This window comes from Diabrotica undecimpunctata, chromosome 7 (genome assembly GCF_040954645.1).
Source record: "Diabrotica undecimpunctata isolate CICGRU chromosome 7, icDiaUnde3, whole genome shotgun sequence".
Lineage (NCBI taxonomy): Eukaryota > Metazoa > Arthropoda > Insecta > Coleoptera > Chrysomelidae > Diabrotica > Diabrotica undecimpunctata.
Genome location: NC_092809.1, coordinates 12,323,411 through 12,343,809, shown reverse-complemented (window position 1 = coordinate 12,343,809; position 20,399 = coordinate 12,323,411). Strand labels below are relative to the sequence as shown.

At 32.5% G+C, this 20,399-nt stretch overlaps 1 protein-coding gene across 16 annotated transcripts in view; it reads left to right on the top strand.

Moving 5' to 3' along the window:
• Positions 1-20,399, top strand: part of Tlk (Tousled-like kinase) — a 475,437-nt gene that overhangs the window by 255,579 nt on the left and 199,459 nt on the right. The window contains exon 1 of one of the 16 annotated variants that reach the window (XM_072536722.1): positions 4,336-4,662. The exons of the other annotated variants lie outside the window; for them this stretch is intronic. The gene's annotated coding sequence lies outside the window, so the exon portion shown is untranslated. Of the gene's footprint in view, positions 1-4,335; positions 4,663-20,399 lie in introns of those variants that run through there. 16 annotated transcript variants of the gene reach the window in all.

Here is a 20,399-nt window from a genome sequence, read left to right as displayed (position 1 = left end):
GAAACCATCCTCTATCTGAAGGAAACCTGAAGATGATAAGGTATATGATAGTATTAGTGCGGATTCAGTGTGATACTCATGTTTCATTAATGTCTATTGACAGAGCAAATAAAATTGGAATACCTAGCTCGGGACTAAACATCTATGAGCAATAATGTTGAATTATGTACCAAGTGGCATTTTCCTAATGGAAGTACGCGGTTTTCATAATTTATGTTTCTATCGATTATATCTCAATTATCTCTGATAATAAATCTGGCTTCCAACACATCCAACATAGATTTTGTGTCAGCTATTCGCGCTGCGTTTTTCCGTCTCCTCCGCCCCTCATCAACATACGTACGCCAGCTATTATGTTAATTATTTGTTGTCCCAGTCGATCCGAGATCCGAGTGAGCTTTGAAACGTAAACGAGCATGTAAGCGAGCAACGCGCGCTGATTGCGTGGGACACTCACTTATATTCGATCCTCTTCGTCGTTCATTTTTTTTTTCTATACATCTTTTAGGATCGTACTGGGACATTTTTGGCTCCCTTGGATGGTATTGCAAAGATCTGTTTTTAGGTAAAATATACAAGTATAAAAAATTTAATCTAAAAATCAGTAGGAGTCAAATAAATATTTTATTTCTATGATTATAATGACATAATCTATGATTTATGTAAAATAAGGAATAAAAATATTGCAATTTGCAAACCAAAAATGTTTTTTAACATTCCTATATTTATTTTATTGTACAATACAGTGTAGGACTATTAATTATTTCTCATCAAGCTATCCCGTTGGATCAAGCTATCAAAAAATAAAAAAATCTATGTTTTCTGGAAGGTTCGCATGCTGGACAGTCAACAAGAATGTTTTTCTGAACATATTTTCTAGCAGCATACTGAATATTTGAAACATTTTGGACATAATCCACAATTATTGTAACTATTTTGGAAAACCATTTCCGGACAAGGTTGAAATTAAAAACATAATTTTAAGTGTAATCATTGTGGTTTATTACCAAAAAATATTCGAGGTGTGTTCAAAAAATACCGGAATTTTCGTTTTTTGAAAAAAATATTACCAATCCTTGAAACTCCGAACTTTGGGATAGCGTTTAGTTCTATCAGCGATGCGCTTTTAAAGTCATCTACGCTTGTGAAACGACGACTCAAAGTTTTTTTTTATTTTTGGAAATAGGAAAAAATCACACGGGGTCATGTCTGGCGAATATGGCGGCTGAGCATCTGTATTTTTTCCGGATTGTAGTTGAACGTTGAACTCCTTTATTGACCGTATGACCTCGTGGTAAAATTTCATGGTGCACTATGATAGTGCAAATGGTGCACTAGAATGCCTCCCTGGGATGATTGAAACTTAGTTTCGACGATATATCTATAAACTCTGTTTCGTCACCTGTTATTTTGTCACTTTTTGAATAAATCTGGGTCGTCGTTTAGTGACTCCTGAGCAACTTCTATTCGCCGCTGTTTGTGTTCAAATTCAACAATTTGGAAAAAAATTTGCTGATACCGTTTCATACCCAAAACATTTGAAAACATATCATAGCATGAACCAATTGATATGCCAACTTCATCAGCGACTTCTCTGATTGTGATTCGGCGGTCGCTCAAGACCATTTTTGTCACTTTTCTACGTTTTCATCGGTTCTTATGTGCTGGGGCGTTCTTCATCTTCAACGTCTTCACGGGCATCTTGGAAACGCTTACACCACTCGTAACTCGTCTTGTTTTTTTCTTAGCATATTTACCATAGGCCTTTGTTAACATTTCACACACTTTGTTACATTTTATTTGATTTTTACGCAAAATTTAATACAAATTATTTGATCCATTGCTTACAAATGCTGTTTAACGTTAGCCTCGGCACTGCTACCATTCAGCATACACTGAATCACTACTGTTACCACTTTTTCAAACAATTTCGAAAATAAAATTACTTTTTAATTCATGCAACCTAATTTTATTCTTTTTTTCAAATTACCGGCATTCAATCTCTTTTTAGCTTCATATGTTACTCTTTTCACGAAGAGGAATTGACTGTCTTTGTCTCCCCTTTCAAAGTTCCATCAAACATATAGAATCAAACATACAGATACATTTCTGTTTTCACCATTGATCTTTTAGTTATTTCAAATAAACAAAGAAAATTCCAGTTTTTAAGAAATCCATCAACTTTATATTGAACTTGTTTTCGATACACACCCAACAATAGGATCTACATAAATTACTTTCTCAAACTTCCCCGATTTGACAAGAAGCTATTACGGTTAATAGCTGTTTTATAATATTCATTTAAAAACAATCTCAAATTTATCCTGAATTTGGAAACGAAACACTTTCTATTCATACAACATTTCATCTACATAATATTTTAAATTTCACAATTCACCATACGTCGAAAAGTTCATTTAACTTTCAATACAAATCAAACCTTATCTCTCTATATAAAAGGCTAACAGAGAATAACACAACATAAAAGTGATTGTACAAAAAAGAAAAATATGGCAGTTGATCATCATTTAAAAACTGGGCACCATTTTGGACTACTAAAATGTTGGAAGTTAAAAGCAAAAAAGTAATTATGAAAAAAGATTGTTTTGGAAAGTGTCACATTATGAAAGACAAAGAGGGAATAAATACAAAGCAGACGCGGGAAAATTAAGCAACATCTACTGTAATATTCTTAATACTTTAAATTAATTCTTCTGCATAAACAACAAAATTTTAACACTTTTTAACGTATATAAAATTGACTAGTTCTATGGCCCAAGTGACATTGTCATTACTGTGTTTATGGTACTTTAAATCTGTAAATGTTTATAAAATAAAGTGCTTATTGAAAATAGCAAATTGGCCAAAAAGTTTAAGTAATTAATTAAGTAGTTTTATTTACTCTATCTCTCATTACGTGCCGTATATGTTTAGAACATATATTCAATTGTTGAATTGCAGAGGTTTGATCGGTCAATAATTGGCAAATGAAAGTCGTCAACTACTCATTGATTTACTAGAATACGTTTCGCTTTTATTCTGTTTTTAAAAGCATCATCAGTTCTCTACAAATAGAAATGATCTTAGACTCTATTTGTAGAGAACTGATGATGATGCAGCGAAACGTATTCTAGTAAATCAATGAAGTAGTTGACGACTTTCATTTGCCAATTATTGACCGATCAAACCTCTGCAATTGAACCATTGAATATATTCGAAATTTAGTTAACGGTCGTACTCTTTGCAATGTAATATATATATATATATATAATATATATATATATATATATATACATATATATATATATATATATATATATATATATATATATATATATATATATATATATATATATATATATATATATATATATATATATATATATATATATATATATATATGTAATGCCTTTTACATATTATTTGGTCGTTTAATGATCTTCTAGCAAATGCATTACATTCTTCAGTTTTTTCACTTTGTCAAAGCTTTTCTTAGATCCACGGAACAAATTCGTGCAGATTTGTTATATTCTAGAGATTTTTCGAATATTTTGACTTATTCTAAATAACGTATTAATAGTGGATATGTTTTTCAAATGCCTTGTACTACGCAGATTTGCAATATTAATTCTGTTTTTTCGGTAAGAATCTTTGTAACCAGATATAGTGAGGTGCTAATGGAAAGTTGAAAGAAAAATAGCCCAGAGAGAAGAAAATTCTATAAAAATAAGTGGTTAAAGATTGTACGAATGTACATTCATTTTTAATAACAGCGCTGGTATGGGTAACAGTATATGGGAAGGACTACATAGGCCGATATCAAACATATATATTTATAATGTAGAAAAATGAATATCTTCGTGGAAGTGTATGTGCATATACGAATATGTACGAGCCATTTCCTAGGAAATTTGTTTTAATAATTGTGTGAGAATATTTGCATCAAAAGTTCATATAGTAGTTTTCATTTTATTGTTAGGTGTATATTTTATTATTTTCATGAAACAATAAAACATTTCATTTTCATGAAAGAAAAAATAATTCTCCATTTATTTCCAATGAAATGTTTTTAACTTTGTATAAGTTTTTTTTTTCTATTTAACAACAGTATACTTAACAAATGTATGTAGTAACAAAAACATTAGCAATGAAACATTGTTATCAGCACCACTTTATAACTGTAGAGATTCAGCGCCCTATTGCCAAGTCATTGAACTTTTCAGGAAATCTGATTAAATTATCCAAGGCCAGTCCGTCCCTGCTCCATCTTTCGCGTCTCGCCTCTCGGAGCGCCTGCGATGTCGAGAGAGTTAAAATCGGGCCACTTGTGTGTGTTGCTGTGTTGTGAAGGACTGTTTCAAAGACCGATTTAAGCAGGCACATAGCGAGTAGAGCGTTGAACTTGCCCGCGCGCTGTGTACGACTACGGTATTAAAAGAGGCGGGGCGGGCGGACCAACTATTACGACATACGACAACACAAAACAGCCGGTCGGTCTGCGGCGTTGCCACATCGGCAGGGATTTCCTCGGTCTGTGATTATGACTCACGTCTGTCGTGCGCGTTCGCTAAACGTTTTCTGTTTGATTCAAGGATAATATTTGCCTTACTTATATTTAGGATTACAAATTAGCAGCGGAGTATTTTAAAATGTGAAAATTGGGTAAGGCATTTTTAACGTCATTTTTGAGGATTTTTTCGGACTTACAGGTTAAAAAATATTTTTTGGTTTTGCGAGTACCGTTTGCGTGTATTTTTGGTATGTCGAACTTTTAACTTGTTTATATTATAAAAGAATGAAGAGCGTATTGTAATTACTATATAAAATTAAGTTTTTGCCTTTTGCTCTAGTATGTTGGTCTCTTTACGTTTGTTTTTTTTAAGAGTTTACTTAGTAATTTTGTTTTGCTTATCCGCGATAGAGAATTTATATAAGATCAAAGAATTCGGGTACGATGTGAGCTACGCTATCTTAATTTTTTTACGTTTATGTTTTCTTGGGTTTTTCGTAGTAGGTATTTATCCCTTTTACTACAAACTACTAATTTTTCATGAGCGTCTTTACGTGCTATTTCCATATATCTTCATAAACCGGTATTAACCTAACGGACTACATAAAAAAATCAAAGTATAGATTAAAAAATAAACTACTATAATGAAGTTAATAAATTTTTGTAAAGTACATTATGGACTGTTAAAGAATTCAGTTATCTGCTCTATCAATTTAGCTAGCATAATAGTAAATGTTTTAAAATGTACTTCTGTCAATAAAATAGTAAAGCGCCAAAGTATGTCAAAAATGCCGTTAATCGTAATAATCTTTCAACTTGTGGTAAAGCATTAAACTACTGTTAAATAAAAATTATATATTCATCCCACGTTCTATATAGTATTTTACTTGGTTCGATTAAGTGTTATGAAAAAAAAAGCAGGATTTATTTTGTATTTTATAATTGAGAATTATGGTGAATTTTTGGTAAAATGTAAAATGTCTCCGTAATGATTTATTATGTTAATATGGACATTTATATTTATTAGATGTATGACGTTAAATCGTTGTTTTAAAACGATTTGTTATATCTTTATTAAATGCATTAAAACTCGAATACTTGCATACCGTATCAAACTAACGTCCAGTATTAATATGTGTGAAAATCGTAAGTGTGAAAATAAAGATCTAAACGAAAATTCAATGTTTGGTGCTTGCGCAAATGTATATAGTAATAGTAAGTCCTACTTAATTGTATTACCTTGCACGTCATCGTTGCTGTTGCACGTTGTCGAGCGATATGGCAACGTCGCGGGGTAACCCCGAGACAAGTGGAAGCGATATCTTGCCGACTTGCGGATTCGCCTGCTGAGCTTGATCGTTTACAATCGTTTCACATTCACTCTCTCTCTTACGGGTTCGTTTGTCTTCTGTTTTTGCTCGGCTGGCGCGTCCTAGAAGGCCTTGGGAGCGAATTTCTGCCGGTTCGTTCGATTCGGATGACGACGTTTTGCGATCTCTTGTTTTACTTTACGTTGTATCCGCAGCGCGCTTTTGTAGTGACCCATTTTCTGCCATTTTTTTTGCGTGAATCGATTTTTTAATTTTCGACATAAAAACCAATGATAAGATATTTCTTTTTAAAATTAGATTTTTATGGGAAGGTTCTCTACTTTTCGCTGTATTATGCCTCAAATATATGAAAAATGAGTCCAGAATTTTAAAATCTTACATTTATCACATAATTCAAGTCCGATTTACCATTTTTTCTTATAATAGATTTCTCTCTACATTCTAGAATAAAAAAATGATTTTACCCCACCTTTTTGACTTGTCGTTTCTATAGATAATACAGGCCAAAAAATAATATGTCTTAAGAAGGAGAATGTCAATAATTATGACACCTATAAAATATTTTTATTTTGTCAATAATTCATTTAATTGTGTAGAAAATATTAACGTAAACACATTAATTATTTATTAAGATATCAGATATACACCAGGGGAATAAGGCAAGAATATGCCATATTCGCTGACCCAGTCAGGTTGCAAATGGGTTTTTTCGGGTACCTAATACATTATAAATACAAAGATGCCCATCACAGTTCGGAGGCAAATGATATGTGTGTGTGTGTGTGTGTGTTTGGTGAGTTGGCTTGGAAACTAGTCCTTTAGCCACAGAATTGTAATTTAAGATATTAGTTTTTAAATAATGTAACCAACTTTAAATAAAAAGTTACATATTAGTTCGTATACTTCTCTACTATCTAAGGAGAGTAAATGGGTGATGTTTATGGGAGTCTGAATTTTAAGTTCTGATAGTTTTGAATACAGCTGATCTGTTTCATACCTATGTTTATCGCACTTAAAAAGAATATGGTTGATGTCACATTGTGATATATTATCGCATGAGCATACCCCAGAAGGGATAATATTTAACTTAGCCAAGTGAGCTGGGAATGCACCGTGATTAGTTTTCAGTCGAGTAATTGTGGCTGTTAACTTCTTTGGCATTGCATATTTGAAAATATAGTCAACATCTTGTGGTAAAAATAATAATAAAAATATAGGCAAATGATAGTGATTAACAAAAATAAGGGTCACCAATGGCAGTTTTTTTATTTAAATCGCTACAGGTAAAATTAGGGAAATTAAATATAAAAACTTTATTTAAAAATCCGTTATGAAAGGTATATAATTAAAACACCCAATCAGGCTACATCACTGAACTCTGTTACTATCAACAAGTCCTCGTAGACACTTTGTCTCAGGACCAGCAACCTCCAGTGGAGTCTTAAGTTGCCATGTTATCAATTTCAATTGTAACTTAAACATCATAGCATATAAGATCAAATAATGTAACCTAAATTCAAATTAAAAACATTTAACGGGTTTTTACCCAACTATTTAGTGGCTCAAAACATGTACTTTAGACACACTGATGATGGAAAATTGATTCCGAAAACGTTCTGTGATGTAGCGTGATTGGGTGTTTAATGATATACCTTTTATAAAGGATTTTTAAATAAATTTTTTGCGATATATGGTATACAGCCAGCTACAGGAAATTAGTTTCCTTGTGGGTAATTAAATATATTATTTAGAGTATTAATTTTTTAGTAGATGGGCAAAGGTTTAAAAGGACTGTATTTGAATTTTGGTCCGATCGTGTTGCTTGGGAAATTTCTAAAAAATTTCAAAAAGGCTAAAATTTTGAAAATCAAAAATTTGCTGTAACTTGTGCAAAAAGGGCTTTGGTATTGCACGAAAAGTTGAGTCAAGTAGTCCTTATAATGCACAAAAATTTTTAAGACGATTCGTCAATTGGTTTAAATTTTATTCAATTTGTTTATCTCACAGAGCTGTTTTTTTGTAATGTTATTACTCAGAAAGTAATAACGATACAGCGACTCTGTGGGTATCACATGAAAGAAGAAGGCTTATATTTTCAATATATTTAAGAAAAACTCAATAAACCTCATTTTTACATTGCAAAAACATTTTACTAAAGTAGAGTCATTTTTGGCTTATACAGTCGGAAAAATGAAAAATTACCCATAAATGATCATATCAATCACTTATTTTGTATTTGCTGTCTTTTTCTATAACAAAGATTTGTTATTTATAGAAAAAGACAGCAAATACAAAATAAGTGATTATATGATCGTTTATGGGTAATCTTTAGTATTTAAAAATGTTGTATTTTTAAACGAATTGATCAATTTTGGTTAAAGTTAACTGCATTAAGTTGCTTCAATAAGTTGTCACGATTCTTTTTTTTTTTGAAATCCCATTAGTTTAGTCAGTGATGAAGGGATTTCCATGTTTTTACGTTCCAAAATCTTTTTGTTTTTTAAGAAACCAAGTTCCGTCATTTCTGAGCTGGAATGAGATGTCTTGTAATACAAACACATTTTTTTCTGGCAAACTGTACTGGAACCATGTTAGCCAAGTATGCACGATTGGGATCTTTTTTCAATTTAATTTGTGAGGTATAATCCATCAATCCATTGATAAAAATCTGAAATATTCATTTGTTTCACTTCTACAGATTTTCTTGAAGTCTGGACTGCATTGCAAAAGTCTTGCAAGTCATAAGTTTTACCTTGTTTTCTTAGAGATTGTTCCACATTATGATGGAAGCTATCTGCCGACATAAATGTATGGCCAGCTTCAAAGTAGTTAAGGGTGGTAGTCTCAGCATTAATTTCAGGAGAATTTACAATCATTACAAGAAAACTGTACAAACACCAGTTTTTATTTTGACTGGAGCAATTATCAAAGCAGATAACTATTTTCTTAGCATTTCTATGACATTTTAAAAAGCATAAAAGGTACTGAGAAAGATACTTCTTTTTTCGACCACTGATTGATATTCCTAATGGAACAAAACTTTCGTGATATGTTCTTAACCTCTGCGTAAACAAGACCTTTTTAAATGTTTCCAAACGTGACAACATTATCTTCTTTAAGTCTGGAGTAACGTATACTGTGTTTTTTCAGGGTTCGAGCTTTGATTTTGGTGAAGTTGTCTTGACTTATCTGCAGCATTTATATGTTTTTTAATGCACAAAACAGTTTTCGAAATCTTCCTGAAAGTTCTTTTTGGAATATCCGTGTAGTTTAAAACCCTCACACGTTTCGCATTCTATATTTGCTTATAAAATGTTTTTAGCTTTGCTTCACAACGGTATAGGTTGTATAGTACTGGAATGTCAGGATAATTTTTTATGAAATCTTAATGCATGAAAGTGATGTTAATGTCGCTCGGTAGGTACAATCGATTAAGAGCATGTTTCCTACGATAGTGAGCAATTTCAGGATGGAAGCTGTATATATATGATCATGAGTTTCATTTTTTGGTATGCGATTAGCTGCAGGAGCATTTCCCCCCTTTTCCGGATTGGGATAAACCTACGTTTTTGGTGTTTTGGACAAGACAAGACAAAAACAAACCGGTCCTTCAAAAACAACCAGTGTTTTCTTTAACCCAAGAGTGGTTTAAAATGCAATGCATTGCTCCTGTAGTGATCCTTTCCAAAGTTAACATGCTCCTTTTCTAACTTGGCTGCACTGTACTGAAGACGACCAATAGTCAGAAATAAGTATATACGGTTGTCTTCCATCGATATACCTATTTTGTTTTTTGTTTTCTTGTTTTGCGAGGCACGCCATTATATATATATATATATATATATATATATATATATATATATATACATATATGTATATAAAGTATAATATTTTCTATAGTGCAGAATAATCCTAGTCAAATAAATTATACGCTACGATTTTTTCCGCTTATATTTGGTGCATTCGCAACTCGGTTAGATCTTTTACTCGAATCCATTTTAGTGACTTTCACATTATGCAATTAACAGTATTAGTGCTACTATTCATTGTAAAAGTATCGACTCTAATCCGAAGGTTGACTTTAAACTGATAGAAAACAATATAACAAAAATGTTTTTGTGTATTTGTAGACCTTGTTTACGTATGGGACGTGATTTGTCCGCTACCACCAGTAACATTCGTAGGTTTTACACTGTTGGTGTTTTGAAATAACAAGGTAAAAATGATTATATTTTATAGTTTTATACTCATTTGTAATAAATTATTGTTTAATAAGATTTTCATATCTTTTTTGTGATACAAATCAAGTAGTTGTTGTTTATAGCAACAATTCCAACTAGGACAAACCAAATGACGTCAGAGATAGTAGAAATGAAGATTAGGTATATTCAACACGAAACATTTAAGTACATTCACGAAGTACATTCGACATTAGTGTTCTAAAAATGAGGAATGAAGGTCAGAGACGAACACAAAAAATACAAGAAAATGTGACAGCAATTAAAATATTACATGATTATTGTCTACTAAGAATATCTGCACCGCCTGCAAGAACATTTTTTTTAAAGTTACTTATCACCCACTTACCGGTAACATTCGAAAATATTAAGATGCGTAGGTCCACCTATTTTTCTTTCATATTACTCGTTCCTTCATCGGTATAAGTTACCGCACCGTCTGTTTCTATATTTTATCAAAATGTCATTGCTCGTTTGGTCAAACTATTCATGATTTTGTTTTGTCACCAGCTTATTTACGCCTTGTTGCAATCTCCTTTTCTCTTTACCCAACTGGGTTGTTCACAGTATTCGGATAATTTCTAGTATTCTTAGTTTCGCTTCTCGAAATATGGTTTTATCCCTTTGTTACTTCTTGTTAGTAAATAGAAAGCGTTTATAATGCATTACATCTTCGAAATATGATCGTGAATTGTCCAATCTTTGTAAATTGTCGAATTTGTCAATAATTCCATATCAGATAAAATACAAGCAACAAAAGTGTCAAGCAGGTTACGTGATGTTACCAGGATTGTTAAATTTTTGTTTGATTGTTCAAATTTGCGATAATAACAAAAAACAAAGTGTTAACTTGTAGGTAAATAATAATAATAAGCCTCAACAGAAAGGATGCGCTAAGGACTCCATGGGTTGCAAAGAACAACTACCTTTCAGTGACTACAAGAAGGCCTTTGATTCAGTGCCGCATGAATGGCTTAAAGTCGATTATAATATAAGTAGTAGAATATGTCGACAATACAGCGTCAAACTATTGGTTAACATCAGGAACGATGTTTCCCGAGATAATTAACGATCAGGTCCAACCAAAAATTACCTGAAATATATTGTTACAGACCCTGTCCAAAACGACGAATGCCGATATGAAAGTCAAGCCCAAGAAACCATCCAACATCTTACCGGGAGCTGCCAGGCGTTTGTCGGTACTGATTATAAATAACGCCTTGACTCAGTAGGAAAGACTATTCACCAGGAATTAGCCAACAAACTCGGACTTCTCCAAATCGACCATCCTCCTTATTATCAATACGTCCCTGACAGAATGCTAGAAAACGACAACTACAAGGTATTCTGGGACTGAACTGTGCTCACAGACCAACCAGAGGTACAACATAGACCGGATCTCATACTAAATCAATACTAATAGATGTGGCAATACCTAATAACAATAATCTGCATGTTAAATACAACGAAAAGATGGCCAAGTATAGAGATCTAGAAATACAAATAAGGAGATAATGGATACTGGAAAGTACCCAGACAATACCCATTATTCTATCTACTATTGGTGTTATTACGAAAAACCTCCTAGAAAACATAAAACAGCTGAGTCTATGTGAACACCTCTATAAGACTATGCAGAAAGCTGTGCTATTTTCGACTTCCAGATGCGTACGAAAATTTTTGGGAGGTACTCCAACGTACCAAGTCACCTAGGACTCAATAACACGGAAAGAGTTCCACCAGAGCTTAATCCTTTTGATACCGTAGGTATCTGGGATGCGTGAATTTTCTCCTTAGAGAGAGTGTGAGCCGTCTGGCTAAATCTGGATAATAATAATATCGTATGGCATTTTCGCTGTGGGATCCTTTCGATTTGTTCCAGCGCCACTTGCATCTTTAACCCTGTTTCAGTCGATGGACCCTAGATCAGGGGAAACGACCGCTTTGCGTTTCCCCAAAAGCACAAGGACGGCTCGTATCATTTTTAGAACTGAAAATGTCATTGTTAGTGACTGAGGAAACAAGTATCGTATAATGGAAACTAAAATGGCAGGTAGTAAATGTTATTTTCTGTGTGTTTTTATATGATGTAGAGGCTTTAAACAAACATTCCATTAACAAATTGCAGGCATTTCAAATGTGGCTATATTGAAGGATCTTGAAACTCTCCCAGAAGGATATAACAGCCAATTAGAAAGTACTCTAAAGGGTGAAAAAACAAAAAGAGAAAGGATTAACAAATAGAAAGGAGAAAACTACAGTTCCTGGGACATTTATTTACGTGGCCATAAATAGCCATTACCATTTGCATTTGAAGTTTTTAGAGCGGCAGTCAACAGAGTCAACATAGCCATGATGATTTCCAACCTTCGATAGAAGATGGAACTTAAAGAAGAAGAAATAGCCATTTTTACAGTTGACTATGCAAGGAGATATTTAGGCCCATCATAGCATAGGGACGAGTCTTATTTGAAAAATCTAAGAGAATGGATTTCTTACAGTTCTTTCCAATTGTTCAGAGCAACAGTCTCGAGAGTTGAAATTGTCATGGCTATTTTACTTTATTCATTTCTGTTCTACTCGTATATTACTAGGTCACCAGCAAAAACTATATCCTTTTTGTGACGCAAAACGCTTAATATAGTTGTATTTGGTATCGGTCTAAAGATGTCTTAATATTTTATAATTTTCTCTATTTTGTTGTTTATAAATGGCTATCATTTTTTTTCAGTCGTTGGTTTTTTGTATCTCGATTCCAGAATTCATAAATTCCCTTGCGTTCTTGTTAAGGATCACGTCTAATCAAATTATTTAGATTTTATGCGATACCTATATCGTACATTTCGGCTTAGCATTTCACGTCGAATGGCTCGTTGTATTTACATGAGTAAATTGAAAAATTAATAAAAAGTGAGGTAGAATATCTGTTATTTGGAATTTCATAACCGAAAATGTAAGCTTCCATTCTGAATCGAATTCATCTATTTATAATTCCAACTCGAAACCGCGCATCGTTTTACGTTCCGCATACCATCTCATCTCATCTCACCGGGTATTGAAATCTCGGATCTAATGTAAAAAAAGCGCACATCGCCATATTGCTTTTACTAGTCAACCAACCGCCCGAGCATTCAAAGCAAAACTTTAGGCGGAACTGTACTTTCCCAGTACATAACTGCAAACAGAAACACTGTAACAGGTTGCGACTATTGATTTCTTGTCGAGAGCTGCATGATGCTGAAGTTAGTTACTTCAAAATAATAATTGTTAGTTTTCTATTCCACTGTAATCTCGATCCGCCATGTTGTTCTTCTCTAACGACGTTACTAACCGTTTTAAAAATGTTTATCTCCCAGATTCAAGTTCAACGGAATTAAAAGCAACAATACCGTTTGTTAAGTATATTCTCTGACGATATACGCTGAATCTGGGTAAAAATATGAGGTAGAACAAGTTTTACGTACGGCTTCAGTATTACGAATGAGGTATGAGGCTCACTATATAAATGTAGTGAGATAACAATCATATAAAGTATATCCCGTAAGAATAGTGAAATGACAATCAACATAATGGATTATTCTAAGCAAGAAATATAGGAAAAATAGCAACTTACAATGTAAATACGTAACATAAATGTAGATCTTACAAGTAAGACAGTCAAGGACTTTAAAATGTTCTTTGTATGTAACACTGGGGCAAAATATTGTTCCAGCGCTATTTACACGAACTCAAAGCCAGGAGTTAAACCGCGGTAATACCTATTATTAAACAAGATTGAAGCCTTTGAAATGTGAACATACAATTAATAGTGGATTTGAAATTTGGACATGGATAAATAATATTTGAAATACAAATACAGTCTAAACATAAAATTTTGTTCAACAAAAAGAAAATATGGACACAACGAACAACTCTAATATGTACAGTGCTTATCAGATAAAAAACTATCCACCTTAAATATCTTGTGAAGTTCTAATTTTTAGGAAAAGCGCAAAAACACGTCAAGTAATATTTGAAGAGGGAGACATCGTATCATATTTAAACTTGCTGGGAAACGCACCCTTCCACCCACCTTTCCACCCTTTTATATTTTTTAAATTACTTCCCGCTTTTTTTATTTTATATTTGGATTCTCCGTTTTGTGCTGATTTCAAAAATGTATAATACGTTTAGCTTGAATTGATTAGTTTATGAGATAGACAATTTTTGTTTTAACAATATAGTATTGCTCCCACCTTAATTGACTAACAAAATAGGTTGTGGCATAATTTAAACTTTTTAAATATTTAACCGTACTATTTGTAGTACCTTCAAAAACCAGGAAACAAAAAACTTCACTTTTTATTAAAGTTTTATCAAAGGTTTTCGATATTTAAATATTCATTTTAATCGGTTAATAGTAAATGACAATTTGTTATAACTTGTAAAAAAGCATTTGATACGTGTGTAATTTGATCGCTGAAATGGTTTACACTTTGTAAGAAATTGTAAGTTTATACTATAAAAATAATAATTGTGCAAGAGCTGCTGCTAGAATTTTTAATGAAACACTCCACAATAGACATGCAACTCATAAGAAGTATGTGATTGAACTGATACAGAAATTTAGAACAACAGGGTCAGTTTGCAATAAAAAACAACCGACAGGGAGTCGTAAATCCTCCATTAATTTAAGTCCATCCATGCAAAATTACATTGGTACAAGAGTTAAATGAAGAAGATTTTGATCGTTGTCTCGAATTTTGCAAATTAATAACACAATGCATCATTAACCACAATTTGTTAAGCAATATTTGCTTTTCGGATGAATGTTCATTTTCAGTAAATGGCTTGGTGAACAGACATAATTGACGATACTGCGCTGAGAGTAATTCACATATTGTACGTGAATTTCACACACAGCATCTTCAAAGGTTAAACGTATGGTGTGGTATCCTAGGTGATCACATTATCGGACCCTTCTTTATCACTAGAAACACTAGAACAATAATAGAAAATGATGATAACCTTTCCGAAGATTTGGTTATATTTTAACATGATGGAGCTCTTCCACACTTTGCTCTACATGTGCGACAATTTTTTATTTCTCGTTGAATAGGTAGAAGAGGACTGATGATGGATTGGCCATCTAGGTCACCGGATTTGACGCCCCTAGACTTCTTCTTATGGAGAAGTTTAAAAACAAAAATTTATGCTACTCAACCAGAATCTCTGGATGATTTACGACAAAGAATAGAGGATGAATGTCGGCAATTAAATGCAGACGTGTTAAGCAATGTCAGAGAAGAATTTCAAAATTATTGTACTATTGCCTGGAAGTAAATGGCAGTCATTTTAAACAATTATTGTAAAAATGTTTGCTATCGAAATGTTTTTGGTATTCTAAATGTTTTTAATGAAATTGGTAAAAAAAACATTTTTTTTCAGTCCAGTTTTCTTGCTTTTTGTATTTACCCATAAACTAATCACTTTAAGTATCATGTGTTTATCATTCATCACTTATGTTTAGAAACATAGAAAATTACCCCCACAGAGAAATAGAAGGATTTGATCATTGAGAAACCAACATCAGAGCTTTACGGAAATGATTGTAACAATCTTGTCTTCGAAGAAATATCAATAAAGTGGACCAAAAGTACAAAAAAGCAGGGATGGAGGAAAAAGGTCCAAAAGGCCAAATTTAAAAATAAGAAATAGCAAAGGGGTTAATAAAAACGCAATAGCCTGCTTAAACCAATGTGAAAAATAGCTGCTTGAACTAATCTGAACATCACCAAGTCAGCAAATTTCAAAATTAACAGATCTATCAAGGATGTAAAGTATCTCAGTATTTTCCGAATATCTATAACAAGTAATTCAAATACTTCATTTTCAGGTACCATCTTCACTGCGAAGGTTGGACTTCATCATATCTATTTTAACTTTAGAAACAGTCGCTTTAAAGAATTGACTCGAACTGTTTCCAAACCACCCCCTCAAAAGAACTCAGCCAAGATATACGCCTTCTCCCGATATTTTTTTGTCCATTGTACAATGTGGAAGGCAGTCTATTATCTACTATTGTTTTTTTTTCCCTGTGAGCTATGCCGATATATTTTTTACTTTTTTACTTTTTACTTTACTTGTTACTTGTTATCCTAGAAACCATCATGGTTTTCTATCATTTTTTTGCCACAAATTGGTCGCATTGCTCCAGTAGTGATCCTTTTTCTCAAGTTAATGTTCTCCTATTCTAACTTGTCTGCACCGTCCTGACGATCAAATAGTCAGAAATACGTATTTACGGTTACCTTCAATCTTCGATATATGTATATATATATATATATATATATATATATATATATATATATATATATATATATATATATATATATATATATATATATATATATATATATATATATATATATATACGTTCGAATTATCGGGTAAAGTGGTCTGTAATGAAAATCTTTCTTTTTTCTAAGATACTCAATATTTCGCTATTTATTTAATAGCTTCCTCAGGAGTAAACTAAAACAATTTGAACATTACAAAAAATGGCGTACAAATTCATTTTAAAACACTCACAGAAATTAAAAGATTTCGCAAATAGAAACTGACATTGAAGTATTTGAAATATTGAATGTCAACATTAAATTGTCTTAAGCACGTTCGTTATAGCTATACGATAAAAAATCAAACTTATTTGAAATGTAAAAATAAAAATAACAATAAAAGAAACGTTAGAAGAGTGATATTTCTTTGATGAATTATTAAGGATAGTTGTTATTAAGAGGAATGTTGATGTATTTTGAATATTTATAAATTTTGTTCAATATATTACAATATATTTTACTTAACTGCCCAATGTCCGTTTTATAATTTAAAGTGTTTTTATTTTTGTTAATGTAATACATCTCAAGAAATAATCTACTTTTGTAGTTATCAGTCTGTGTCAAAATGTGAGCTTTGTTATAGTCTAGCATATGACCAGTGTTTTCATAGTGCTCAACCACTGCGCAAGTATTTTTTCCCAAGCGGAATCATTTTTATGTTGCGTGATGCGTTGTTTTAGCCATTGTGATGTTTGACCAATATAGCTATTTTGACATCCTAAACACGGTATTTTATGACATGTATGTATGACAATTAATAATAATAGTATGCTTAAGACAATTTAATCTTGACATTCAATATTTCAAATACTTCAATGTCAGTTTTTATTTGCGAAATCTTTTAATTTCTGTGAGTGTTTTAAAATGTGTTTGTACGCCATTTTTTGTAATGTTCAAATTGTTTTAGTTTACCTCCTGAGGAAGCTATTAAATAAATAGCGAAATATTGAGTATCTTAGAAAAAAGAAAGATTATTCCCACTTCACGCAATGACTTTTGTATTACCAAATTTATTCCCCTCCCCCACAAAACCATAAAGAATACTGTTTAAAGTGATATTAGAATACTTCATTTGAGTCAGATGAGTTGAAATCGAAACTGCGGTCCTAAACTTTTTGTCCTGACTTTATTGAAAATTTAAAAAGCCCTTTTGTTCACAATGTTGTATTAATAAACTGATTGTCCAGTAAAATATCGGTCGTATCCACCTAATGGTCTTTTCTTTTACGTCAAATCGTTTAATTCAGTTTTCCTTTATACTCCATGATCTTGTATTTTAGAAAATAATATTGCACGATGTTAAAATATCGTTCTAGATTTTCATCTGTTAATAATAAACTAACTTTAAACATTTTTTCGTTTAATAAGCTGTAAGACCCTAATTTTATTTTATGAGAAGTGGCTAGAATGCTACCCTGTTAAATAAAGTAAAGGAGGGACGACCGTATAAATTTCGAGAGTAGGAATTTGATTTTTTCTCCTTGAAGTTAAGCATATCGGCGGACTTCGGTGTCGAGTAGATCTGGCAACGGGTAAAAAGTTCAATATTCGCAGGCGGGTGCTATGATCCTTGCCGATAATCACTAAAGGACGCGCGTTACCAACCCAACAAACTCAAAAGAGCGAAGAGAGAAAAAATGGCGTGAGTCTCGTTTGGTAGCTGTATGCGATCTCCTTATATGGTTCAAGAAGCGATCTCTTGGATCGAGTACCGCATACTTGAATATATTTAAAAGGTGCTTTTAGTTGGCAGACGAGTTTATATGCTACATGCGACATAAATACAATTAAGAGTCTAGAAGAGTTGTAACAAGTTTACCTAACTATAAATGTTGAGAACTTTGAGAGGCTTAGACCTATCTCTACAAATAAAAAGATAATGCTGTGCGTATGTGAACATCTCGAACGGTTTTATTGGAAGATACAAAAGGATTCAATGGTATTAATGACCATTTTAAGCTAAAAATATTTCATACATTCTGGTAAAGCTGATTTTCTTTCCATATTTGATTCATCACCATTTTCATTGTTTTTTACTGTTTTACGGATCAATTTCCCTAAAGACATCTGCACTTTCTGTAACCGTTTAAAATGAAAACAATGTATTAACAGCACCCGAAACTTTATACTCCTTGATGTTCACTATTTTATAAAATATGTGCTTCTAAATGTGAGAGTAACCAATTTAAGGATTTTATGGTTTTCGCAAAATAAGCTTCATCAAACCAGTAAAATGTTTGATATCGTAGCTGTTACAAATACTAAAGACTTGGTGAATAAGAATGTGACCTACAAAAATTGTTGGGAATGATGATGAAGGATACTCACTTCGACTGAAATATGGACCATCTCCAAATCACACGAAAACCTATTGCTCGTCTTTGCACAAAGGATTTTAAGAGGAATATTTGGTGACGTTTACGAAAATTGAAATTATATCTGGTGTAGAATTATGAAATGTATTACAAATACAAACACTGCTGAAAAAGACGTGGTATCTCTCATTAAAGTAGAATAAGAGTGGGGAATACCTATATCTATATCTATACAAGTAGGAGACAAACCAGCGGTTTTCCTCACGAGATGTCTTTAAATGATCATACATATACAGGCCCTCAGGATATTGCCATGGCTTTCTCTCATCATTTTAGCTCAATTTATCAGGTATCATCCACACATCAGGGTAGTACACAGGGATCTTTTAACTTTTCAGTTATTAGTGAAGAAGATTTGAAGGTTAGTATAAAAAAATTAGGGGCCAAAAAAGGCCACTGGTAGTGATAATATCCCTGCCTATATCTTTAAAGGATGTTCTGATATATTTCAGAAGCCATTATCACATCTATTTAATCTATCTCTTACAACTAACACCTTTCCAGACAAACTCAAAGAGGCTACCATTACTCCAGTTTTTAAATCAGGTAATAGAAACAATATAGAAGACTATCGTCCTATAAGTATCCTTAATTCCCTGGCTAAAATATTTGAATCTATTCTCTATATGAATATACTGAAAAATTTTGAAAATGAATTTGCTCCAGAACAACATGGTTTCTTGCCTGGGTTATCCACAACTAGTAATCTGTGCATTCTGTCTAATTTTGCTAGTGAGGCAATAAATAATAAACTCCAATTAGATTTAATAATGACTGACTGCTCAAAGGCCTTTGATATATCGTTGACCATGGCATCCTTTTATCGAGATTGAATGAGTTTGGTTTTTCGCATGATGCTTGTACATTTATAAAATCGTATGTGGATTCAAGGTTTCAACGAGTCAAAATTGGTAGGTGTTTATCAGATAAATTTCAGGCTACATCTGGTGTCCCCCAAAGAAGCAACTTAGGGCCTTTGTTTTTCTTAATTTTTGTCAACTCACTACCACAATCTCTTAAATTTTCTTCTAGTTTGATCTGTGCTGATGATTTTAAGCTTTTTAAGACTATACATACTTCAAATGATTGTCAGTTACTACAGGAGGACCTGACCTCAGTTGTGGAATGGTTTAGGGACAACAATATGATCTTGAATATTAAGAAGTGTAGAGTCATATCTTTTACTCGCAAATTCGACTACATTCAAAATAATTATAGAATTGACAATTGTGTAGTATCTAGGAAAACCAAATGTAAAGATCTGGGAATATACTTACAGGCTAACGTGACATTTAATGAAAACTATATAAATATTGTTAATAAGGCCTACAAAATATTGGGATTTGTAATAAGAAATTCCAAACACTTTAGTATAAACACAACCATTAGACTATATAACGCTTTAGTCAGACCAAACTTGGAATATGCATCAGTGGTATGGACTCCTGAAGCCAAAGTTCATATTAATTATATAGAAAAGGTACAAAAAAGATTTCTAAGGTATTTATACCTTAAGAAATACAATGTGTATACTCCTTACTATTAAAAGACTTGCTTCAAACATTTGG